At 44.5% G+C, this 26,347-nt stretch overlaps 1 long non-coding RNA gene across 1 annotated transcript; it reads left to right on the top strand.

The window, feature by feature from the left end:
• Positions 1–33: 33 nt before the first annotated feature.
• Positions 34–25,921, top strand: LOC141987125 (uncharacterized). The gene is made up of 3 exons (XR_012639449.1): positions 34–111; positions 24,291–24,456; positions 25,840–25,921. It is a non-coding gene; the product is annotated as an uncharacterized LOC141987125 (long non-coding RNA).
• Positions 25,922–26,347: the final 426 nt, after the last annotated feature.

Below are 26,347 nucleotides of genomic sequence, written 5' to 3'. Positions count from 1 at the left end.
TCCATATATGCTGGGATTTTACAACTTCACTGAGACTTTCCATCTGCTTCCTGTTTGAATATAGGTTCCTAACTCTTGATTGGATGGACATCTCTATGGATCCAGGTTCTGGTATGTTTTTAAATTCTCATTATTGAAAGTAGTTGGAGTTTTAAGAACTCACATAGACCCAATCAATTTTATTATTTGTCAAAAATTATTTACCTGAATCCTTATCTTTTTTTCCCCTTTTGCAAAGCTGTACCTAGCAATGTGGGAGCCCAGTGGAAGCAAGCTAAACCAATTTCCAGCCTGCTTTAATACTCCTTTAATTAATCAAAGAACAGCCACATTGATTAACAGCATAATGCTAAATGTTGCCCTTGAACTACCTGTGCAATTCCCATTGACATAAATGGGAATTCAGTGGGCAGCATAAACACTTATGTAAAATACTTTTGTAAAGCAAGGCAGAATTAAATATATATTCATTTTTCTTATGCAATAATAATAATGCTTAATCCTTATATACTGTTTTTCATTAATAGCTCTCAAAGCAATACATAAGCATCATTGTTTCTATTCTAACGACGAGGTAACTGAGTCACAAAAATTGGTTAAGTGACTTGCCCAAGGTCACACAGCAAGGCATAGAACCAGGAACAGAACCTAACTCCTACTTCAGCATCCTTTCTTCTGACTTCTTGAACATCATACTTAACTATACCTTCAAAGTGGATCTTGATGGAACAAAGACTTCGGATTCAGAATGTTTAGACTCTACATGACTAGAATACACTTCTGTTGCCTATGTAATTTAGAGCAGCCTCAATGTTGCTCTAATTTATGCTTGCTGCAAAGACTCTTGTGAGCCCTCCACAGCTGAGATGATCCAGAGGGTAATGCACTCAAGCCATGGCCCTCTCCCACCCCCAGCATACCCTTATGCCATGTGCTGCAAGAAATGGGGGCAACATAGATCCATGTTTTCTGGGTTTTCAACCCTCTTATATTCCTAAAGCAGTGTAAAGGGGCTGGGATACAACCAGGATGAGATTAAGGCAATCCAGGTCTATAAGGACACTGATATTCCCTGAGCCCCCACGGCTTCACTCTCCAGTTTATAATGATAGTGACAGGGGGTCCCATCCCCTCAGAGTGGCAGAGTTGGCAGCATTTGTAATCCCTTTCTTCCCAGGAGGGGAGCAAGAGCCCACTCCCTTCATGGGTAACATCTGGAGGGTCTCTCTCCCTTACTAGAAAGGCAAGTGTGGCAGTAAAGGAGTAAGGGGTCTTGGGTCTCACTCCAGTGAGACAGATAGGGAAACTTGCACCTCTTAGAGCTATTGTTTCAGGTTGTCTGCAGATGTCACTGCATTGGTTACATGGAGGCGTAACCAAAAGCACCCCTATATTCACACGCTACACATTATTGTAATAATCTTTGTGCAAAATACGCCTTGTGAGGTATCATCTAAAACTAGCAATACACTGATTATTAATATTCTTGTGAAATGCATATTAAGAGTTACGGAACGTAAACTGAAATTATGATTACATTGTGTTTACCAGACAAATCTGGGGAGTGAGTAAACCAGTTTCTCAAAGACAAAGGACAAGCTGATGCCTTTAGCCAGGTGTCAAAGGTAATTGGCAATTACATGGCAATTGGCCACTATTTGGCAAGGAAGAGGGGCAGGAACAGATTGATCTGCATTTTAGCAAACAACAGCATGGAACCTCTTTCACCTGGAGACTTCATGTCTCCTTTCTCACAGCTGGAATGAACTTCATTTAGGGCAATCCACAGGAAAATCCATTTCAAACGGTAACTAAGTTATAAAAGCGAGAGGGCAAAACCCTCCTAATTCATCTCTCTTTCACCTAAAAAGGCAAAGGAACCTGCCCTTTGACTTTGGGGAAGATCCTGACCTGGGAATTTGGTTAGCCATGTTGCTGGGAATGTGTGGTAAGGATTTTACCTTCAACCAAGTCTAGATTGTTAAGTTTTAGCTGCTAGAAAGCATTTTATCATTTTCTCTTGTAACTGTTTCTGACTTTAATACCTGATATCTGTACCCACTTAAAATCTCTCTCTTTTTATAGTTAAACTGTTTTCTTTTTAATCTAAACAGGGGTTCTCAAACTGGGGGTTGGGACCCTTCAGGGGGTCATGAGATTATTACGTGGGGGTGTCACGAACTGTCAGCCTCCACCCCTGTCAAGGTTCCTCCCCCACTCTGAATTCTAGGGTACAGATGTGGGGACCTGCATGAAAACCTCCTAAGCTTACTTTTACCAGCTTAGGTTAAAACTTCCCCAAGGTACAAATTAATTTTATCCTTTGTCCTTGGAATATCCACTGCCACCACCAAACTCTAACTGGGTTTACTGGGAAAAGTAGTTTGGACACGTCTTTCCCCCCAAAATCCTCCCAACCCTTGCACCCCACTTCCTGGGAAAGGTTTAGTAAAAATCCTCACCAATTTGCATAGGTGACCACAGACCCAAACCCTTGGATCTGAGAACAATGAAAAAGCATTCAGTTTTCTTACAAGAAGACTTTTAATAGAAATAGAAGTAAATAGGAGTAAAGGAATCACCCCTGTAAAATCAGGATGGTAGGTACCTTACAGGGTAATTAGATTCAAAACATAGAGAATCCCTCTAGGCAAAACCTTAAGTTACAAAAAAGACACACAGACAGAAATAGTCATTCTATTCAGCACAATTCTTTTCTCAGCCATTTAAAGAAATCATAATTTAACATATACCTAGCTAGATTACTTACTAAAGTTCTAAGACTCCATTCCTGGTCTATCCCCGGCAAAGACAGAATATAGACAGACACACAGACCCTTTGTTTCTCTCCCTCCTCCCAGCTTTTGAAAGTATCTTGTCTCCTCATTGGTCATTTTGGTCAGGTGCCAGCGAGGTTACCTTTAGCTTCTTAACCCTTTACAGGTGAGAGGAGATTTCCTCTGGCCAGGAGGGATTTTAAAGGGGTTTACCCTTCCCTTTATATTTATGACACGCCCCCCAAATCTCAGCTAGGGTGAAACACTGGCTGGGATTTCTTCCTGGAGCTCTAGGAAAAACAGAGTTAATAAGACACATGCATCTCTAAATATGCTACCAAGTACATAAAGACTAACAATATTTTCTACATCTCAAGGATGATTTTAACCAGTTGATTCTGGGAAACTTTCACGGGAGAGTGCATCAGCCACTTTGTTAGAAGCTCCTGAGATGTGTTGGATGTCGAAATCAAAATCTTGGAGAGCTAAACTCCACCGAAGAAGTTTTTTGTTATTTTCTTTGACGGTGTGAAGCCACTTCAGTGCAGCATGGTCGGTTTGCAGGTGGAAACGCCGTCCCCAAACATATGGGCGTAGCTTTTCCAGAGCGTAGACAATGGCGTAACATTCTTTTTCACTGACTGACCAGTTGCTTTCCTTCTCAGACAGTTTTTTGCTGAGAAACACTACAGGGTGGAATTCTTGATCAGGTCCTTTCTGCATTAAACTGCTCCCACACCACGCTCGGACGCATCTGTGGTGACTAGGAACGGTTTGTCAAAGTCTGGGACCCTTAGTACAGGGTCAGACATGAATGTCGCTTTAAGCTTGTTAAAGGCCTTCTGACACTTTTCAGTCCACTGAACAGCATTTGGCTGTTTCTTTTTGGTTAGGTCTGTCAGTGGGGCGGCGATTTGGCTGTATTGCGGTACAAATCGTCTGTAATAACCGGCCAAGCCTAAGAAGGATTGAACCTGTTTCTTTGACTTTGGGACAGGCCACTTTTGGATAGCATCCACTTTGGCCTGTAGGGGGCTGATAGTTCCTTGACCCACCTGGTGTCCAAGGTAAGTCACTCTGTTTAGGCCTATTTGACACTTCTTAGCCTTAACAGTTAGTCCTGCCTCCCTTATGCGCTCAAGGACTTTTTGTAGATGTTCCAGGTGGTCTGCCCAGGAATCTGAAAATATGGCCACATCGTCAAGGTAGGCGACTGCATATTCTCCTAATCCCGCTAGGAGACCATCTACAAGTCTTTGGAAGGTGGCGGGTGCATTTCGCAGCCCGAAAGGGAGTACATTAAATTCATACAGCCCGAGATGTGTGGTGAAGGCTGACCTTTCCTTGGTAGATTCATCTAGCGGTACCTGCCAGTACCCCTTGGTTAAGTCCAAGGTAGAGATGAACTGGGCCCGTCCCAGTTTCTCTAATAGTTCATCTGTGCGTGGCATTGGATAGTTGTCTGGGCGAGTTACAGCATTTAGCTTACGGTAGTCCACGCAAAAACGTATTTCCCCATCTGGTTTGGGAACTAACCACTGGAGATGCCCATGCACTTCCAGAGGGGCGGATTACACCCATCTGTAACATATCCTGGATCTCCCGTTCTATAGCAGTTTTAGCTTGAGGAGACACTCGGTAAGGTTGGACCCTAATTGGGTGAGCATTACCTGTGTCAATGGAGTGGTATGCCCATTCAGTCAGTCCTGGGGTGGCTGAGAACGTTGGCGCGTAGCTAGTGCACAGCTCCTGGATCTGCTGTCGCTGCATACGCCCAAGGGTCATGGAGAGGTTCACCTCTTCCACACCACCAGCACATTTCCCTTCGTAGTAGACACCTTCAGGCCACTCAGCGTCATCTCCTCCCTGGGCTGTAAACTGACAAACCTTTAATTCTCTGGAATAAAAGGGCTTTAGAGAATTAATATGGTACACCTTAGGCTTTCAGTTGGAGGTGGGGAATGCTATGAGATAATTAACAGCTCCCAGGCGCTCCTCGACCGTGAATGGCCCTTCCCACGATGCTTCCATTTTATGGGCCTGGAGTGCCTTTAAGACCATGACCTGGTCCCCTACTTTGAAGGAATGCTCTCTGGCATGTTTATCATACCAGGCTTTTTGCTCTTTTTGAGTATCCTGTAAGTTTTCTTTAGCAAGGGCTAAAGTGGTTCGGAGGGTGTTTTGTAGGTTGGTTACAAAGTCCAGAATGTTAGTTCCTGGAGAAGATGTAAATCCCTCCCATTGCTGCTTCACCAACTGCAATGGCCCCTTAGCCTCACGGCCATATACAAGTTCAAATGGGGAAAACCCTAAACTGGGGTGAGGTACAGCTCTGTAGGCAAAGAGCAACTGCTGCAACACTAGGTCCCAATCATTGGAGTGCTCATTTACGAATTTATGTATCATGGCCCCCAAAGTTCCATTAAACTTCTCCACCATGCCATTTGTTTGATGGTGGTAAGGAGTGGCAACCAAGTGATTTACCCCATGAGCTTCCCAAAGGTTTTTCATAGTTCCTGCCAGGAAATTAGTCCCTGCATCTGTGAGGATGTCGGAGGGCCAACCTACCATGGCAAAAATGTCTGCTAGTGCCTGGCACACACTTTTAGCCCTGGTGTTGCTTAGAGCTACCGCTTCCGGCCATTGGGTGGCAAAATCCATGAAAGTCAGTATGTACTGCTTTCCTCTGGGTGTCTTTTTCAGAAAAGGACCCAGAATATCCACAGCTACTTGCTGAAATGGAACTTCAATGATGGGGAGTGGCTGGAGAGGGGCTTTGACCTGGTCTTGGGGCTTTCCCACTCTTTGGCACACCTCACAAGACCGGACATAGGTAGAAACATCCTTGCCCATTCCCTCCCAGTGGAATGACCCCCCCAAACGGTCTTTGGTCCTGTTCACCCCAGCATGGCCACTAGGGTGATCATGGGCTAAGCTCAAGAGCTTGGCCCGGTATTTAGTTGGAACTACCAACTGTCTCTGAGGATGCCAGTCTTCCTGGTGTCCACCAGAAAGAGTTTCCTTGTATAAAAGTCCTCTTTCTACAACAAACCTGGATCAATTAGAAGAGCTGAGAGGCGGTGGGTTGCTCTGTGCCGCCGTCCAAGCTCTCTGGAGGCTTTCATCTGCTTCCTGTTTGGTCTGGAACTGTTCCCTTGATGCTGGAGACATCAGTTCCTCATTGGATTGTGGACCTATGCTTGGTCCCTCTGGAAGCGATATAGGGGATGGAGCTGTTTCTGTTGACTGTGAACCGCTCTCCGCTGGTGCACTATGTTGGGATTCAGGCTCCGGCTGAGCCTCTTGTGTCGGGTTATCGGCTGCTGCCAGTTCAGGGTCGGTGGGGCCCTCTGGTGTTGAGGTTGCAAGTACTGGATTCAGTGCTGACAATGGGTGTGGTGTTGGTTGCTCGGCTGGTTCTGGTTCTGGGACTGGTTCCGGTTCTGGGACTGGTTCCGTCTGGGTCTCTGGGACTGGATCCACTACTGCTGTTGCAGACATTGGCCTGGGGTCCGGGTCCTGACAGAAGTTTCCAGAACAGAGCTAGGCCTCACGGCTTGTTTAGCCTGGCTGCGGGTGACCGTTCCCACCCTCTTGGCCTGCTTCACATGATTGGCCAAGTCTTCCCCCAACAGCATGGGGATGGGATAATCATCATAGACTGCAAAAGTCCACATTCCTGACCAGCCCTGATACTGGACAGGCAACTTGGCTGTAGGCAAATCGAAAGAGTTGGACTTGAAGGGTTGAATCATCACTTGGATCTCTGGGTTGATTAAATTGGGGTCCACTAAGGAAGCATGGATAGCTGACACTTGTGCTCCGGTGTCCCTCCACACGGTGACCTTCTTCCCGCCCACACTCACAGTTTCCCTCCGCTCCAAGGGTATCTGGGAGGTATCTGGGCCTGTGGACCTCTGGTGTGATTCCGGTGCAATGAACTGTAATCTGTTGGGGTTCTTGGGGCAGTTGGCCTTTACATGCCCCAGCTCGTTACATTTAAAACATCGTCCAGCTGACGGGTCACTGGGGCGAGGAGGGTTGCTGGAGAACGGGGTGGTGGGACGATAAGGGGTCTGGAGGGTTCTTTGGGAGGTAGGTGGGGCTTTGGGCGGCCCCCGGTAATAGGGTGTGGTCTGGGGTTGTCCCTTCTGGTCTCCGCTCCAACTGCGACCAGTTTTCTTCTTCTCTGCCACCTCCACCCATCTGACTCCAATCTCTCCTGCCTCGATTACAGTTTTGGGCTCCCAATCTAGGATGTATCTTTCTATTTCCTCAGGAACACCCTCTAAGAATTGTTCCATTTGCATTAGGAAGGGCACATCTACTGGAGATTCAACACTTGCTCCTGATATCCAGGCATCCCAATGTTTCACAATGTGGTAGGCATGTCGGGTAAATGACACGTCTGGTTTCCACCTTAGGGCTCTGAACCTCCGACGAGAATGCTCGGGTGTTATCCCCATTCTGACTCTCGCCTTGGATTTAAACAGTTCATACTCGTTCATGTGTTCTCTAGGCATTTCAGCCGCCACCTCAGCTAAGGGTCCACTGAGCTGTGGCCTCAGCTCTACCATGTATTGGTCGGTAGAGATGCTGTACCTAAGGCAGGCCCTTTCGAAGTTTTCTAAGAAGGCCTCAGTATCATCACCTGCCTTGTAGGTGGGGAACTTTCTGGGATGGGAAGTGGTACCTGGAGAAGGATTGCTAGGGTTTGTTGGTATATTCTGCTGAGCCTTTATCTTCTCCACCTCCTCCACATGCTTCCTCTCTTTTTTTCCCTTCTCCTCCTCCACATGCTTCCTTGCCTCCATTTCCCTCTTGTGGGCAGCCTCCTGTACCTCCTTCTCCAGCCGCATGAGTTCTATCTGTCTTTCATGTTCCCTTTGTTTTTCCTCAGCCTGAAATTTGGCTAATTCCAGCTGTATTTTGTCGCGGATTTTGTCATTCTAACCTCTCTGTTTTTAACTAACTTTACACCCGAGGTTTAGAAATAAACAAACAAAACTTGGCTGTAAAATTTTGCTGTGCTGGAATAGAATACCTATTCTTTGATAGTGATTGTCAGCCTACAGAAAAAGACAATTCCCTTGTCTCTGCTCTGGGCCCAAATCAAAGCAAAAAAACCTCCAACTACTTGGAAACCTGCTTACCCAGCCCAAAGAAAAAGCAAATGGGTAGAACACACACCCCCATTTACTTTTAGGGAAAAAAAAACTCTGGGTTGGAAGACTGTGAATTTCCCTGCAGGAGTTAAGAACCCTGCCTCCAGGCAAAGAAAACCTGCAATTCACAAAGATAATCCCCTTTTGTCTCTGCTTGGCCACAAAGCAGAGAAAAAACAAGCTGCTTTCAGTTTCAGTTGCTTTTTGGACTTCCTTTCCAAAGGAAAAAAAAATTTAGTTTTTAAAATCTGTATTTCTAGTTCAAAAAATCTCAACTGGATCTCAAAATGATTTCAGGTTAATCCCACCACTATGCCACCATGTCAAGGTTCCTCCCCCAGTCTGAACTCTAGGGTACAGATGTGGGGACCTGCATGAAAAACCTCCTAAGCTTATCTTTACCAGCTTAGGTCAAAACTTCCCCAAGGTACAAAATATTCCACCCTTTGTCCTTGGATTGGCCGCTACCACCACCAAACAAATACTGGTTACTGGGGAAGAGCTGTTTGGACACGTCTTTCCCCCCAAAATACTTCCCAAAACCTTGCACCCCACTTTCTGGACAAGGTTTGGTAAAAAGCCTCACCAATTTGCCTAGGTGACTACAGACCCAGACCCTTGGCTCCTAAGAACAATGAACAATCCTCCCAACACTTGCACCCCCCCCCTTTCCTGGGAAATGTTGGATAAAAATCCTCACCAATTTGCATAGGTGACCACAGACCCAAACCCTTGGATCTGAGAACAATGAAAAAGCATTCAGTTTTCTTACAAGAAGACTTTTAATAGAAATAGAAGTAATTAGAAATAAGAAATCCCCCCTGTAAAATCAGGATGGTAGATACCTTACAGGGTAATTAGATTCAAAACATAGAGAACCCCTCTAGGCAAAACCTTAAGTTACAAAAAAGATACACAGACAGAAATAGTTATTCTATTCAGCACAATTCTTTTCTCAGCCATTTAAAGAAATCATAATCTAACACGTACCTGGCTAGATTACTTACTAAAAGTTCTAAGACTCCATTCCTGGTCTATCCCCGGCAAAGACAGAATATAGACAGACACACAGACCCTTTGTTTCTCTCCCTCCTCCCAGCTTTTGAAAGTATCTTATCTCCTCATTGGTCATTTTGGTCAGGTGCCAGCAAGGTTACCTTTAGCTTCTTAACCCTTTACAGGTGAGAGGAGATTTCCTCTGGCCAGGAGGGATTTTAAAGGGGTTTACCCTTCCCTTTATATTTATGACACCTTGCACCCCACTTCCTGGGAAAGGTTTGGTAAAAATCCTCACCAATTTGCATAGGTGACCACAGACCCAAACCCTTGGATCTGAGAACAATGAAAAAGCATTCAGTTTTCTAACAAGACGACTTTTAATAGAAGTAAAGAATTCACCTCTGTAAAATCAGGATGGTAGATACCTTACAGAGTAATTAGATTCAAAACATAGAGAATCCCTCTAGGCAAAACCTTAAGTTACAAAAAAGACACACAGACAGAAATAGTCATTCTATTCAGCACAATTCTTTTCTCAGCCATTTAAAGAAATCATAATCTAACACATACCCAGCTAGATTACTTACTAAAGTTCTAAGACTCCATTCCTGGTCTATCCCCGGCAAAAGCAGCGTACCAACCGATACAGACCCTTTGTTTCTCTCCCTCCTCCCAGCTTTTGAAAGTATCTTGTCTCCTCATTGGTCATTTTGGTCAGGTGCCAGTGAGGTTACCTTTAGCTTCTTAACCCTTTACAGGTGAGAGGACTTTTCCTCTGGCCAGGAGGGATTTTAAAGGGGTTTACCCTTCCCTTTATATTTATGACAACCCCAAACCCCTCTTTGCCTCCAGCATTTATAATGGTATTAAATATATTAAAAAGTGGTTTTAATTTAAAAGGCGGGGGTCACACTCAGAGGCTTGTTATGTGAAAGGGTTCACCAGTACAAAAGTTTGAGAACCACTGATCTAAATAATCCAGTGTGGTGTTTAAACTGAACCGCTTGGTAATTCCAAATAAAGTAGCAAACTGTTGCATATTGACTGTTTACAAGAGCAACACATCTTTAATATCTAAACTGTCCAGGGGAGGGCTGGAGAGTGCAGAACACGTTTCTGGGAAAATTCGGGACTGGGGATAGTGTAGCGTCACCTTACCAGTGGTTAACCAAGGCTGGTAGAGACCAGTGGAAGTCTGGTATTGCAGGCAGGCTCCTGAATCCAAAGCATTGAACCAGGGCTGTCTATACATACCAGAGGTGGGCAAACTATGGCCTGCGGGCCACATCCGGCCCACGGGACCATCCTGCCTGGCCCCTGAGCTCCTGGCCCAGGAGGCTGTCCCCTCTCCTCCGCAGCCATGCTGCCGCGCGGTGCAATGCTCTGGGCGGCGGGGCTGCAGAGCCCGGCCTGACCCAGTGCTCTGTCCTGATGCAGCCGTGCTGCCAGACACCGGCGCTCCAGGCGGTGCGGTAAGGGGGCAGGGAGCCAGGGGGCGGGGGTTGGATAGAGGGCAGGGGAGTTCAGGGCGTGGTCAGGTGCATGGATAGGGGTTGGGGCGGTCAGAGGGCGGGGAACCGGGGTTGAATGGGGGCAGGTGTCCCGGGGGGCAGTCAGGAAAGAGAGGAGGGGTTGTATGGGGCGGTGGGGGGCAGTCAGGGGACAGGGAGAAGGGGGAGTGGATGGAGCAGTCAGGAAGGAGGGGGGGGTTGAATGGGGTGGTGTGGGGCAGTTAGGAGCGAGGGGTCCGGGGGCGGTCAGGGAGAAAGGGGGGTTGAATGGGGTGGTGTGGGGCAGTTAGGGGCAAGGGGTCCGGGGGCGGTCAGGGAGAAAGGGTGGTTGGATGGGGCAGGGTTCCCAGGGGGGCAGTCAGGAAGGAGCGGGGGTTGATGGGGCAGCGGGGGACAGTTAGGGGCAGGAAGTCCGGGGGCGGTAAGGAGACCGAGAGTGCGGGGGGGTGAATGTAGCAGGGGTCCCCAGGGGGCCGTCAGGGAACGGGGAGGGTTGGATGGGGCTGGAGTCCCGGGGAGGCTGTCAGGGGGTGAGAAGTGGGGGGGTCGGATGGGGCCGGGGGCCTGGCCTTGTCTGGCTGTTTAGGGAGGCACAGCCTCCCCTAACTGGCCCTCCATACAATTTCAGAAACCCGATGCAGCCCTCAGGCCAAAAAGTTTGCCCGTTCCTGATCTAGACATTAAGGGCATGCTTATTGCTGCCCATGGACAGCCTAAGCAGAAAGTGTCAGTGGTGAGACATCATAAGGCACTCAGGGTTACAGGGTAAAAGGTGACGTAACTCTTTACCAGTCTGAGTTGCCCCCCCAGAACTTTGCAGCAGGTCAGGGTTTTTAAACGCTCTCTAGTTCTCACGGTTATGAGTGAAGTGTCAGAGTTTGCACTGACTTGCACTGACTTTTTGCTAGAAGCTGGGAATGAGTGACAGGGGATGGATCACTTGATGATTACGTGTTCTGTTCATTCCCTTTGGGGCACCTGGCATTGGCCACTGTCAGAAGACAGGATACTGGGCTAGATGGAACTTTGCTCTGACCCAGTATGGCCATTCTTAAGTACATCCCCACTGACTTCCCTTGGGATGCTTTGGGTGTATGTGAGGGCAAAATTTAGCCCTTAATGTTTTATTGCCTTCTATTGACTTACATATTGCGCTTGCAGCTAAATATTGAGATATAGATACTTAAAGGGAGAAAATGCTTTTTTTTAATATAGAGAGAGGGACACTATTGTACCAGCTTTGTCTGGGAACAGAAAGCTTCCACCTGTTGCAATATTAGTCTGGGCCTGATTCTGCTGTAGGTGCATGTGCAGATCTCCCACTGAAGTCAAAGGAAACTTTGAGTGGGGGTTGATGGCAGGACTAAGCATAGTTTGGATAAGAACTACGGAATGACTATTGAGATTTCCCATTGCAGGACCCTTAAACTTCTTCCTAGATTAAGAGATCACATAAATCACAGTGTGTGGATTACAAGAGAGACTAATGCATGTGCATGTGCCTAATGCATGATCAGAGAAGTCTCGCCTGCTGCTTGTTGTAAAGCCACTGATTAACTCCCGGGAGCTAATTACTCTTATCACAATATCAGACAAGTTAAGGACACCCGTTAGTCACATTGCTGTCTTTATCTGAGATAGACAAAGGCTTCACTTCAAGGATTAGGCATGACTGTGCATGTTGTTCATTAAGCAAAATTTGTATCTTATCTAATAAGCAATGCACATATCACAACACCAGGACTGAATTCCACTGCTATGCTATTTGATTGTCATTTGGAAAACTTCTTATTGCAACACCAACACTGTGAAGAGAAAGACCATCAAAATTACTGGCAAAAATGTAAGGCAAAAATGATATTATAGTATATTGGGTCCAAATCAGAGGACCTTGCTACAGATCTTCGTCTGAGTTATAATTGTATGGTTATAAATTACATATAGATATGCAAGGGCGTTAAGAACATAGAGGAGGAATGAAGTCTGCATGTTAGAGTTCTAAGCAAAAATATTCTATTATTATTACTTATTTGTAAAGCAGCAACAATGCTTAACAAATTTGATGCTGCACAAGACATGAGAAGATCCAGTCTCCACCCTGCGGAGCTTTCAGTTTAACCAACCATCTTAAATACATTTAATGTTATGAAACAAAAATATACTTATGTAGGAACTCCGTATCTTGATATATTGTTGAGTGAGATGGCAATTGTGACATGATACCTTCCATTAATACAGGGCCTTTCATCCATAAAGATTCCAAAATACTTTGCAAACCATAGATGGAGAAATTACTTCAGCTGTCACTGGAGTGCAGCTACTTCTTGGGCAGAACATAACACATTGTTTATCAGCATGCAGTAACACTAGGCAGTAGTTTAAGACACAGGGTGAAGACAGAATGCTGCTGAGACCATATTGGGAATATAGGCAGGAAGAATTTGGCCAAGATACTAGGGCTAACACACTTTCGAAAATGCCATAGTTATTCTGTGAGAAGAAATTTGGTTATGTCTGCAGCTCAGTGGTTCAGCAATGACTCAGGGAGAAGTGCCAGTCCCCAGCACACCTTCCTACAGCAGCTACTTGTTTTTTAGAGATGTGCCATGAAATCAGTAACCAAGCCCAACTCTGCTTAACTTGTAAATTCACAGCTGTAGCTGGTATGGCGGGAGACCATGAAGTCAGGGCCTAACTTTAGTCTTTTAGGCTCACCACATAAGGAAGCTCTTGTAACCACTGCTTATTTGTCAACAATTTAGCAGTGTAACTGAAGGGAGGAGTGGCTGGATATAGCCCTAGTTCCTTGTCTTATGGAAATTGCTGTGCCTCTTATTTGTATGCATTGTAGAGGAATTCTGATACTGAAAAGTGGGCACAATTCCAACTTCCTTTTACCCAGGTAGGTGTGGTTTGAAAATCAGAAACAGGAAAACTGTGCAGTATGCAAGGAAGAATGGCTGTGTTTGATCTTCATTTTACATGCAAAATGCTAAGAAAGTGTGTTTAAAAAAACAACAGCTTCCAGTGAAAAAGAGGAAATGCAATAATTATTTATTTCTGCCCATTTTCCGTTCCCTTTCTATAGGAGCATAGAAGCTGTCTGCTTTTCAGCCCAAATAAATCAGGAAAATGTACCTATTTTCAAACACCAGGAATGGTTCTGGTCTTGAAAACTTAAATCTGTATGACTGAGTTTGGTGTTAAATGGAGCATAAGAATAAAGTCAAGCTTTTTAAACAGTTCGTTTTTGTTCTTCATAAAGCATCTACTTTCACAGGAAAGTGATCAAGGTAGTGTTTGTTCTTGGGAAACAGTTATCTTTGTCTCACCATGAGGAATCAGTGATGTCCCACCTTGCATTTATCTTGCTGCTCACGTTCCTGGGGAACAAGGTGCACACCCGTGCAGTTGCAGATCCATGCAGTTGCGGCACGGTAGCCATTTGCTCAAATGTTGTGACTCCGAAGTAAACACTTACAATGACACTCTCCTCTTTAGAGGAGGTGGGGCCCACCCTGTTTCACACTAGACAAGAGAGCTGGTCCTGTGGCTGGGTGTGGAGCATACTCATGCTTCACTTTCACCCCTTCTGCTCATGAAGGCCACAACCACGTCCTAAGGCTCAGATTCTGCCCCTCTTCTTTAGTGATTCCAATGTGACAACTACTCGGCATGTGTTGGGTGTGGCGGAATCGGGCTCCAAATGACTGCAATGGCCAAAACTCCAACTTCTTTGTATACAATAAGGCTGCACCTTCAAGCTTGTCCTTCCTGTTTGTTTACAAGCTAACCACATTGCTCAGAGCAGTTGGAAAATGGAGAGCAGATCTGAGAGCAGCCTAAGTACCATTTCCAGTCCCTTTGCACAGGGAAAAGCAGCTTATTTGTTTGGGAAATAGAGGTCATAATGCTTAACTTGTGATATTTCAGTCATTTCTATGGCAACAGACTCTGATAACAAACAGGACTTCACTGCACGATCAAATAATAGCTTGCAAAATGGAAAATACAATTCAGAAAGTTACCAGGGACACTATGAAGTTCCTCTTTAAAATGTGCTTATTGCTGTAGCTCTTAACATTCGGATTTTGTCTCTGTTAATTAACTGTGTTAATGTCTTCAGTGAAGTAATTGTTGCTCTGGTGAGTGATTACAAACAAATCAGCACAGATTTCTTGCAGTTCCCAATGCAAACGAGCTGCGCACATATTATATGATTACAGAGACTGTCCAGGCACTGCTTCCCGCACCCTCATCCCCCAGCATAACATCATCCAAAGAGGAGCCAAAATGTTTGATACCTCAAACACAAGGACTGTACAGAGACCAGTATACAAAGTGGGTATTTTGAATCACATCATTCCTTTAGGTGATACTGCAAAAGCAAAACTTCTGCAAAAGAGATCATAGAACAGACAAGACTTTTTCTGGCCAGCATTACTGCATCGTTTGCAGAAGATCTGCCTCTTGGAGGCTGAGTATCGTAGAGGCTGTAGCCTAGCATGGCTACAGGCAAGGTTGCTATTTGTGAGGCACAATATGTAAAAGAAAGTCAAGTGTTTCAAACTTCTAACTCCCCATACGCACCATGTCCCCTCCTAAGGTGAGCATCTCTGCTGCTACCATCATAAGTGGCATCATGGCACCCACATCATGCTGTGCCTAGGGAAACTGAAATCTCAACATTTTGCTTTGTTGAGAAAGAAAATTATTCCAATGTTTGTGTGCGTGAAATTGGTATTTGTGGGATTGGTTTTTTGTTTTGTTTTTGCCCAGCTGTGTTAACAATTAATGCTACATGTAACAACTCGCTGGAGCTACAGTCAGTGCATATTCCAGCAGTCAGCGTCCATGACAACAAAAGGAAAAGAGATAGGAATTCCACCTGGGTGTTCTCCCTTCAATATTTGAAAAGGTCTCTAGTCCAAAGAGGATTTTCATGTGTTAGGTGTCTTTGAGCATGCAGAATTAGCTGCAGGCAGGTGAACGTGGTAAATGGATGCATTGTGACATCATGCATATAGGGGCAAAGCAGTACTTCTTGCAGCCATGGGCCTGGTCCAAAACGAATTGATGTCAATGGGAATCTTTCCATTGACTTCCATGGGTTCTGGATCAGATCTATATAAGAAAAATAGCATAGCACATTGCAGGACAGACTGAGCTGTGGGTTGCAAAATACACAGCCCATTAACAATCCTCTGAATGCTGCTCTGGTTAAAGGTACACTTCTCACATTTCAGAGTAACAGCCGTGTTAGTCTGTATTCGCAAAAAGAAAAGGAGGACTTGTGGCACCTTAGAGACTAACCAATTTATTTGAGCATGAGCTTTCGTGAGCTACAGCTCACTTCATCGGATGCATACTGTGGAAACTGCAGAAGACATTATATACACAGAGACCATGAAACAATACCTCCTCCCACCCCACTCTCCTGCTGGTAATAGCTTATCTAAAGTGATCATCAAGTTGGGCCATTTCCAGCACAAATCCAGGTTTTCTCACCCTCCGCCCCCCCCCCACAAACTCACTCTCCTGCTGGTAATAGCCCATCCAAAGTGACCACTCTCTTCACAATGTGTATGATAATCAAGGTGGGCCATTTCCTGCACAAATCCAGGTTCTCTCACCCCCCTCCAAAAACCACACTCACAAACTCACTCTCCTGCTGGTAATAGCCTATCCAAAGTGACCACTCTCCTTACAACGTGCATGAAAATCAAGGTGGGACATTTCCAGCACAAATACAGGTTTTCTCACCCCCCCCCCCCCCCGTTTCCCAAAAAACACACACACACAAACTCACTCTCCTGCTGGTAATAGCTTATCCAAAGTGACCACTCTCCCTACAATGTGCATGATAATCAAGGTGGGCCAAATGAGAAACTTGGACCAGATGTCTAAATCCTTCCAGTCCTTCAAGTCCTGTAAAAGAAAGCTGGATGGAGCTAAAGTGAGGCTGCTTCCCTGGAAACAAATGGTTCTTCTGATTCATTTTCTTTTCTCACCATCTCTCTAATTAGCCAGAAATTTTCTCCAACATTATCGGCAACAAAATATGCTAAAGGAAGGAAAATTGATTTCCATTTTAAAGTGCAAACAGCTTGCAAATGGCAGAACAGTGAGTGAATTTTCAGTGCAGCCAACTGGGCAAGCAGCTCAGTGAAAGGAAGCTGATCTTTTTAAAGTTTAACAAAGTGCATTGCTAGAAATGGAGTACTTGTGGCACATTAGAGACTAACAAATTTATTTGAGCATAAGCTTTCATGAGCTATAGCTCACTTCATCGGATGCACGATGTAGCTCACGAAAGCTTATTCTTAAATAAATTTGTTAGTCTCTAAGGTGCCACAAGTACTCCTTTTCTTTTTGCAAATACAGACTAACACGGCTGCTACTCTGAAATATTGCTAGAAATGCATCACATAGGCTTATCAATTATTACTACTTGGAAAGTATTTTTCCTATCCTCTGCTGCCATAACCCTCACCCCAGTGGATAGTGAATGGCTAACCAGATCTATTCATCTTTTTTCATTTCATATTTTGTCTCTTACTTTCAGTATGTCTCTGTCCATTTCTAAGCCTGCTGGTGAAAATGAATGAAATTACCCTTCTGTGTGTCTGTTCTCATTAGGCAAGTCTGGAGCACATTAGTAGAAGCTCTTTCGTTCTCTCCCTCATTCAATGGCTGCAGCACATTGAAAGGGCTGATAATGAGACATTTCAGCTCCCTCATTTGTGCTAGTGTACATTCTCCCACTCATCCTTCAGATAGCTCTGCATTCCCCTTCCTTGGGCTTCAATCCTAATCCTCGTCTAGAGTGGCTGCGGAAATATGGAAATGAACTTGCTGCTGTTCATCACTATAATTGTGCCTAAGTATGCAATCTCATTCTCTGTTTTGAGTAGCCACAATTTATACAGTAGGTGACACAATGGAAGTATGGGAGAGGCTTTAATCTCATTTTCAGTGCTGGGGTATTGTACAAATCGGTACAATAATGTAATAAAGTTTCTCCACACTGGTTGGCCCAGTGTGGAGATAGGTGTCACTGTCTCATATTCATATCTCCGTGTTTTATGTGTTTTTCCTTTACATTGTTATTGTTGCTGTTTTAATTTACTGTATGCATGAATCCGTGTTGACCAAGAACAAAAAATGCACCTAGGCTTTTTCACCTCTGTTAAGGAAAAGTTAGCACATGTGACTCCATTTTGGTTTGGGGCCCACCATTGTCTAAAAGCAAGCACATCATGCACCAGGAGGAGTGTTCCTTAGATACTGCATTCCTGTGAAAATCCTCCTCCTTGTCTCCAGCCTGCCTTGACTCCCGGTATCTGTTCTTTGTCTGTCTCTAACTCCCTATCTCCTGGCCTTTGATGTGAGGCCTCCCATCCTGATAATAAAAGTTACTGATGCATCGCTTTAGGACCATGCTGTGTAATTAACATACTAGTTTAGCATGAGGAATGCACCAAGCAGGGATAGGTGATAGATAAGAAAAGGGTTTGTTTATTGGCTAAGGTTTCCGATGCACGAGGACAACATGCTTTGCTAAAAGGTATATAACCTTTGTATAATCTGTATTCGGGGTCCCCTCCTGGCTAGCAGGGGGGCACCATGCTCGAGCGTAATAAACTTAGTGTTTTTTGGGAACTCTGCAGTTGTGGACTTTGTTTATGTGCCTCAGCCTAGATTCTAACTGTGCGTGACCTATCAGATATAATTCGCAGCAGTTGTGTGCGTGCCTACCAGGTATAATTCGCAGCAGGACAAGGAGGAGGATTTTCACAGGAATGCAGTATCTAAGGAACACTCCTCCTGGTGCATGATGCGCTTGCTTTTAGACAATGGTGGGCCCCAAACCAAAATGGAGTCACATGTGCTAACTTTTCCTTAATAGTCCTCCCTTTTTTTTTGTACATCAGTAAGCTATATCGGGGCTGAGTAACCCAGGGTTAGCAGTTGCTGATAGCACATACCACAACATTGTAGGCATACAAAAAATAACACAAAAGCAATAACAGCCAAAAGGATGAAATACAAAATACACCGTCCCCAAGCCCCCACATCCGGTAGCCATGAGGTGAGCCAGTTCCAGACCTCCTGGAACCCAGTGCTGGTATTGTTGAGGCTGGCATGGTGGAATAGGGCTGCATGCTGCATGAGGATGTGGATATTAGTTTTCACCCTGTGCTGCTGATTTACAAATACACAACAGCTTGAGTTAACTAGGGCACAAACTGGTTTGCAAAGAGATAATTCAGGGCTAGGTGGTTTTGCAATGTAGTTTGGGAAGGCTGAGTTACTTCAATTTGAAGGGTAGATAAGGCATCTGCAGTTGCATTTGCCATTAATTTTAAAGCAGCTGAAATGTTAACTATAGCTTTCTCTAGCTCGCTTACTTCTAACCATGGCAGAAACCATCGCACAAAGGAGTGAAAGCCTCTGGGCCGTTGAGAAAGGGGGTTTAAAGGAATACTTCGTCGGTCCCTTCATACTAGATTGCGGATCTCTCCCTGGGTCAGGGTCTGGTGTACTGTCACGGCGGGTACTATAGCCCCTAAGGTACATGTACCACACCAGTTTGCTGGGAGAACCTTATAGGCTATGTGATTGCATAACCAATACCAACCAGACCCCTCGGGGACTGGCCACGGGGTCCTGGAGTAGGTGGAGAGGCCTCCCGCACCAGAGCTGATTTGGGTGGTGTCCTTGCACCCCACAAAATTTCTTACAAAAACTGTGTTTTTTATGCCCTTACATCGTGACACACATAAAGCATAATTACCCTGGGCCACCATATCAATAGACCATATTTGGATTGTAACATTCCAGTTAAATGTAGTGTTTGCCCATAGCTTAGTTTGGAGTGTTCGATTAAGGGGAATAGGTACCCCTACCAATGGGATCCCCTGACCCAAATATGTGGGGGTATGAATACAAATTCAATGCTGCGTTTGATTTACACTCTGTTTGATAGCGCGGGTTAAATTCAAGAAGCTATTGCTCTCCCATCCTTGTACCGGACTTGGGAATAGGGAGAAGAACCCCCCAGGCAAACCATACCAATGTCGGCATTCTCCTCTATACCATACAAAAAACAACACCACCAATGTAAGTCCGATAAACAGGAACACAAGAAGTCCTGGTGGGCTGTAAAGGTTCCAATAGCTGGAAAGCTTAGTCCATGGGTTGGTCGTGGTGTTCATTTGTGAAGTGGCTTGTCCAATGGCTTGTCAGGGTTAGGTGGGGTCCCAGCGCCAACTTAACGTAGCTATGATGGATCCAGGAACCTTTACCTGCAAAGGAGTGGTGGCAGATGGTGGGAGTAATGTTCGTAGCAGTAAGGCGTTTTTGGTATTTATACTTGCCCACAAGCACAGATTCCAGCCCCTGGAATAAACCCACCCCACCACTTCACTCCACATTCCCAAGAATACATTCCGCAACTCCCTTCCTGCCAATGTACAATGCTCCGTCTTTGCCACCAAGGCCAATTTTCAGTGCCTTTTGCAGTCAGGAATCCTTGGATCTTGGTGGTTTCAGCAGAGCAGGCGTTCCTTCTTTTCTCTTGGAACAGTCATGGTTTTGCATTATACAGGGGAGAGGTTACTAGCACGTCGCCCTGTAGTGCTTTGGTTTCTTTAGCAAATACTGAATGCAGGTTAGCTCTGTCAGTGGACAAGGGAGAGGTTACTAGCACTTCACCTTGTCCTTTTCCTTGCTGTCCAAAAGGAGGAAAGAAAAAAAAAACAGAAGGAGGGAGAGGCTGATTAGTAGTCAAAGTGAAGTCATCTTGAGGTGGAGGTGTCTTTTTTGCAGTAAGAAGCATGGGTTCAGGCAGTCAGTTCTTGGCACTTTACAGCGGTGTTGGTAGTTAGCAGGACTTAATAAGGGCCTTTCCAGCATGGGGCCAGAGTAGTCTTTTGTTGATGGACTTTTATGTAGACCCAGTTACTTGGTTTTAACAAATGGCAGGTTTGCTCAGGATTCTTGAAGCAGGACTCTTTTCATCTGTAAATACAGAGACCTAACACATTTCATTAATGTCTGGCAGTGTGTTGCAGATCTCACAGCTGCTTGGGCACATTCAAGCCCCCCTCTTTCTTGGCTGTTAGCCAAATCCTAGCTGTGAGTAGTGTCCTTGGGTAGGCCAGCGTCTTATCTTTGGACCGAGCCTGCCAGCTACAGCGTTGAATTAGCTCGTCCTCTGTTTTATTTCTCTTCCCCTTCTTGGCTTTTATTAACCTGCAAAGGAAACTTTCACTTTCCACTCACACACCTTTGTTTAAAAATGAACACATGTACATTGCCTATTATACAGCACTTTAGTCTTATTGTTTAATGTATGCCACATACACCCTTCTAGGAAAATGACTTTATTACAGAGCTTTGGAGCAACAAGCCACGACAAGCACACCCACTTTTGAGGAGTCCACTTGGTACAACCTCTGGTGTCCAATAGCTTTCCTCCCTTCCCAGCCTTCTGGCTAGAAATTTGAAGTAGCCAGAAGGATCTCATGTATAATATGGGGAGTGGGTTAACCTTTCATGTCATTGCTTTCAAAGACTGTTGGTGTGTGAATTTTAACAACAATTTTTTTCAATTAAAAGATCTGGCCAATGACATTTTTTTTTAAACTTTTAAACTTACTTAAACTTAAGTATATCACATTTTTCTGATATTATCCAAACACTTTGTATTCCAAGTTGAATAAAACAAATATCTGCATTTTGATTTAACCCTTTTATTTAGTTTTAAACTAAACTGTCCTATGAAAAATTAAACACAGCAATTCTGGCCACAAGACAAACACCACAAGACAGGACACATAGAACACAGAACAGAATTCCTATTGCGCCAGTAAATTTATATGTTGAATTGCTTTTTAGCTGGCATCAGTTTTCTTTGATTTTCTGAAAGACAAAAAGAACATAGATCTACGCCTTCTGGGCAGTTAGTCATTGCTTAAAATATTTTCTTTTTATACAAATACCCTTGTTAATTGCAGGCAAAACAGAGGAATTACGCATATTTTCTTGTATTTGTTTCATAGGCAGCCCAGGTTTTAGTGGCTTCTACCTTATTAGTTAGGCAATTTACATTAAAACAAATGCTTTCCGGCTTGCCTTTGGATTCACAGCTTAAAGATTCTTACTTTAAAAAGGGCACAATAAACTTTACCAGACTTTTGATTGCCTTTTACTTTTAACTCCTGTTGTCAAACACACAGTGACCTGAAAAGGAAGACTCCACCTATTGTAGCCCCTTGAAGCCTAACAAGATATTAATTAAGTAGCACTGTATAATTGCATTCCTTTGGAAAAGGGCCCATTTTCCTCAAAATGGCTGCAAAGAAACCAAGAATTTTTTTTTCCAGTATTTCACAAAGTTTAACTGCTTAATTTTTTCCAGCAACTACAGAGTTAACTTCTCACTTTTCTTTCTTAAATCACTTGCTTATCTCCCAAAACCACACCCAAATAACTTAGATTTTACCATTCCAAGTATTATTCCCGGATTTACGTTTCCCATTCCTGTAATTATTTACTCCTCCTTTTTCACTATGACCTCCAAGTTTTTTAATCTGTTTTCCAATCTCTCTCTCTGTTTCCTGCCTGCTTGGGCCCGATCCTGTTTTTTTTCTCTGAACTGTCCCTTCCATGAGCACCAGCTTTGTTTCACTACCAATTTAACAAGGAGGGTGGGCTTCTTAACTAGCCCCCCAGCACTCCTGGTCTCTTCTCTTAAATATTCTCACTCACAAGGGCTACCCGAGTCCTCCCCCGTGAGGCTTGTCACCTGGACAGAACACACGGCCAATTGGCAAGTAAGGAGGTGACGGGCATAAGTCAGAAAGCCGAGGGTAAGCCGGAGGAGGAGCAGATGCAGGCATAGCACAGAGCGGGGCTGGAGACCCCTGAGATGAATAAGAAAAGGAGGAGGAAAGAGGACGTCCTTTCGCATGCGCATAAGCCCAGTTGTCCCATACATACCAATAATGCATCTGGGCTGGAGCTTTGTTCTCCAGCCTTTTCCTAAGCGCTGTTAATTTTTCCCCAGCAAAGGAACCATCCGGTGGCCATTCGAAAGGTGTTTGAGTTGTTAGTGCTGGCCACTCAACCTTGAAGAAGATTACAGCTTTTTTTTTTTTTTTTAACCTAACGCATGGGTACCAGAAGTATTCCCCCAATTCTCGAGAATTTCAGCCAAAGGGGTCCCCTTACTTACACTCTGCCCAGAACCCATATTGGGCTACCAAAAGGACACCAAATGTGCCACCTTATCGCCTAAGCGATGGCTCACACCCCCCTTCCTCGGAGTTTTCAAAGGTGAACTCACCCTATGCCGGCTGGAGCTGTCCGAGAGGAAGAGTGTAGTCTGGCTTGTTGGGGCGAGCCTAGAGTCCCTTCGTGGTCGCCAAAACTGTTACAAATTAGACCTGGTAGGACACGCACACAAATGCTACGAATTACACCTGGTAGGTCACGCACAGTTCGAATCTAGGCTGAGGCACATAAACAAAGTCCACAACTGCAGAGTTCCCAAAAAACACTAAGTTTATTACGCTCGAGCATGGTGCCCCCCTGCTAGCCAGGAGGGGACCCCGAATACAGATTATACAAAGGTTATATACCTTTTAGCAAAGCATGTTGCCCTCGTGCATCGGAAACCTTAGCCAATAAACAAACCCTTTTCTTATCTATCACCTATCCCTGCTTGGTGCATTCCTCGTGCTAAACTAGTATGTTAATTACAAAGCATGGTCCTAAAGCGATGCATCAGTAACTTTTATTATCAGGATGGGAGGCCTCACATCAAAGGCCAGGAGATAGGGAGTTAGAGACAGACAAAGAACAGATACCGGGAGTCAAGGCAGGCTGGAGACAAGGAGGAGGATTTTCACAGGAATGCAGTATCTAAGGAACACTCCTCCTGATGCATGATGTGCTTGCTTTTAGACAATGGTGGGCCCCAAACCAAAATGGAGTCACATGTGCTAACTTTTCCTTAACACCTCTCAAAAAGTTAGTCTCTTAGGTTTTCAAAATAACAAGAATTTGAGAACACCAGGGTCATGTGAGACAGGGGAAAGAGTATTATCTGAAAGTTAGAACTGGAGTCAGGAGATCAGGATTACATTCCCTACAAATGATCTACTGTGTGATCTTGGGAAAGTCACTTAGGATCAAATTTTCAAGAGGCCTCTAATTTTGGGTACAGTTTTCAACATCTAGAGCAGGCCTTCACAGCTCATAAAGTGACGAGGGCCATATTACTCCAAAGAAAAGAGCTGAGGTCCGAAACCCCCCGGCCCCGCCGAAACCCCCCCATCCCAGCGCCGCTTGGCCCCACCGAAACAACCCCCCGCCCCCGTGCCACCTGCCCTGTGGAAACAAACCCTCCTTCCTCAGCCCCGCCCTGCCGAACTGTGGGCCGAAAAGGAAGGTGGGGGGAGGGGTAATACTTTAAGAATTTTTCAATTAAAGCAAACGGTTTTTTTAATTTTAATTTTTTTAATGAATCATGGAAAAATGAAAAACACCTGTTCCGTTGAAAGAAAACATTTGTACTTTTCATAATTACCTTGCAAACTTAATGAGAGATAGTACATCTCTTTTCGGCAACAAGCTTGTCGTATTTGGGGTCATATTTGAAGTGGATATTTTCATAATGTCTTCCAAATGGTCGTCAATCAGAGAAGAACTTTGCTTGTTTTTATTCATGTTCATGATGGAAAATGCTTGTTCACATATGTAAATGCTTCCAAAAATGCTGAACGTTTTCAGTGCAACTTGATAAGATTCTTGTATTTTTCATTGTCCAGACTTTTGTAGAAGTCTTGCAGGCTGCTTTCTCTGTGCTAATTTCGGTTAGCTGCCGAACACTGAAGTTCAATAACCTCCAACTGCAAATCTAGTGGCACTTCCTCTGGATCCACAGAAAAGGGATATTCAATCAGCTTCAACTGGACGTCGTCTTCTTTAGACAAAGTAAGTCTTCTGTCAAATTCTTCAATCAAAAGATTAATGTGCTTTGCGTATTTTTTCTTCTAACGGTGTGTTTGTGCTGAGGGATATGCTATGCACAAGTGGTAAAGTGACACATTTCGCCTTTTGACAGCTGACTTCTGAAAAGTTTCAGTTTCATTTTGAAAGCTTTCACTGCTGCACACATTTGAAATATAAGTTGATTTTTTTCCCTGAAGTTGAATGTTGAGATAATTCAGGTGCGCTGTAACATCACAAAAGGTAAAGAGATCTTGATTCCAGGACTCATTTTCAAGCTCTGGGAGTTTTATTGGCCTATTTTCTAGGAATTTTGCTACCTCGTCTTTCAAAGCAATGAAACACTGGAGCACTCTTCCTCGACTCAACCATCTCACTTCCGTAGGGTAGATAAAGTTGCTGCACTCGGCGTCTACCCCTTCAAGAAAAGCTCAAAATGTCCTATGTTTTAGTCCTCTAGAATGGATGTAGTTTACAATGGAAACTACCACTGACATTACATGCTCAAATTTTAAGACTTTGCTACACAAAACCTGCTGATATATAATGTAGTGATGTTTGGTGATTTGTCTCCCAATAAATTCTTCAAGAAGAGTAACTGCTCCAACATTTTTTCTGCACATAGCTGAAGCACCATCCGTACAAATGACCACCAAGTTTGTGAAATCTAATCTCTATTTATCATTCATAGACTTTATCACTTTACTGGAGATTTCTTTGCCGGTTGTGCGACCTGTCACGGAGCACATGTTCTTCAGTAATTTCAAAGTTTTTATCAATACCTCTAATAAAAATAAGAATTTGGGCAGTGTCTTTTAAATCGGTGCTTTCATCCATAGCTAGGGAGTAAAAGCAGAATTCACTGACTCTCTGCTTTAACTGGTCACTTAGATTGGTAGAAAAGTCAGCTATTCTTCTCTGTACAGTCATGCGTGACAGACTGACATTCTCAAATATTCCCCTCTTCTCTGGACATAACTCAGATACAGCAATCAATACCTTTTTAAAAACTCGCCTTCTGTGAAGCATTTCTCAGCAGCAGCAATTTCCTTAGAAATTTGAAAGCTTACTTTAGTAACCGTATCGTTCTCAGTGCTCACTTTCTAGAAAATTTGCTGTTCTCCACAAAGGTTTTTCGCTAAATTGGCTGCTTTAATTATTTTTCATTTGGGTTCAATTTGGCGAGATTGGGATGTTTAGTTTCAAAGTTCCGCCAAAGGTTGTATTCTTTTGGAAAACGGCTAACGTTTCGCGACACACGAGGCACAGTATTTTGTCTTTGGAAACAGTACATAAGTATTTATTCGTCCATTCAGTGTTAAAAACTCTGTGCTCTGATTCTATTTTTCTCTTTTTCTTTTCTCTCAGGGTATCCATTATGAAGCTCTAGATTGTATTGAATAAATTCACACACAAGGGAAACACTCTCAGTCACACACAAAGAGAAGAGAGATCTTACGGCGCATAGCACACTAACAAGGCACTGATGGTGTGTGTAAGCCTGTAGAGGGGGAAAGAAACGGCATGCATAGGGTGACCAGATCACAGCAGTAAAATAGGACCCCCCCATCCTCGCTCAGCCCCACCATCACACCCCTCTTCACCCCCCAGCCCCCTGCTGGCTTGCTGTGTCCCTCCTAGTCAATCCCCCACCCACCACTCGCCTCCTTTCATCTCCTCCCTCCCCTGCCAGAAACCTGCATGTCCGCCCCTAGATCCCCTGCTGGCTCACTGCTTGCCTTTTTCGCCCATCCGCCGCTTGCCCACCCGCTTGCCCCCGGCTCGCCGCACGCCCCCTCGCCTTCCCCAAGTATAAAGCCTCATTCAAAGACCCAGGGGTCACTATATTACTGCACACAGCAGTCAATCAATGCAC

This window comes from Natator depressus, chromosome 1, assembly GCF_965152275.1.
Source record: "Natator depressus isolate rNatDep1 chromosome 1, rNatDep2.hap1, whole genome shotgun sequence".
Lineage (NCBI taxonomy): Eukaryota > Metazoa > Chordata > Testudines > Cheloniidae > Natator > Natator depressus.
Note: the sequence above shows the minus strand (reverse complement) of the source record. Positions and strands in the feature narration are given on the sequence as shown.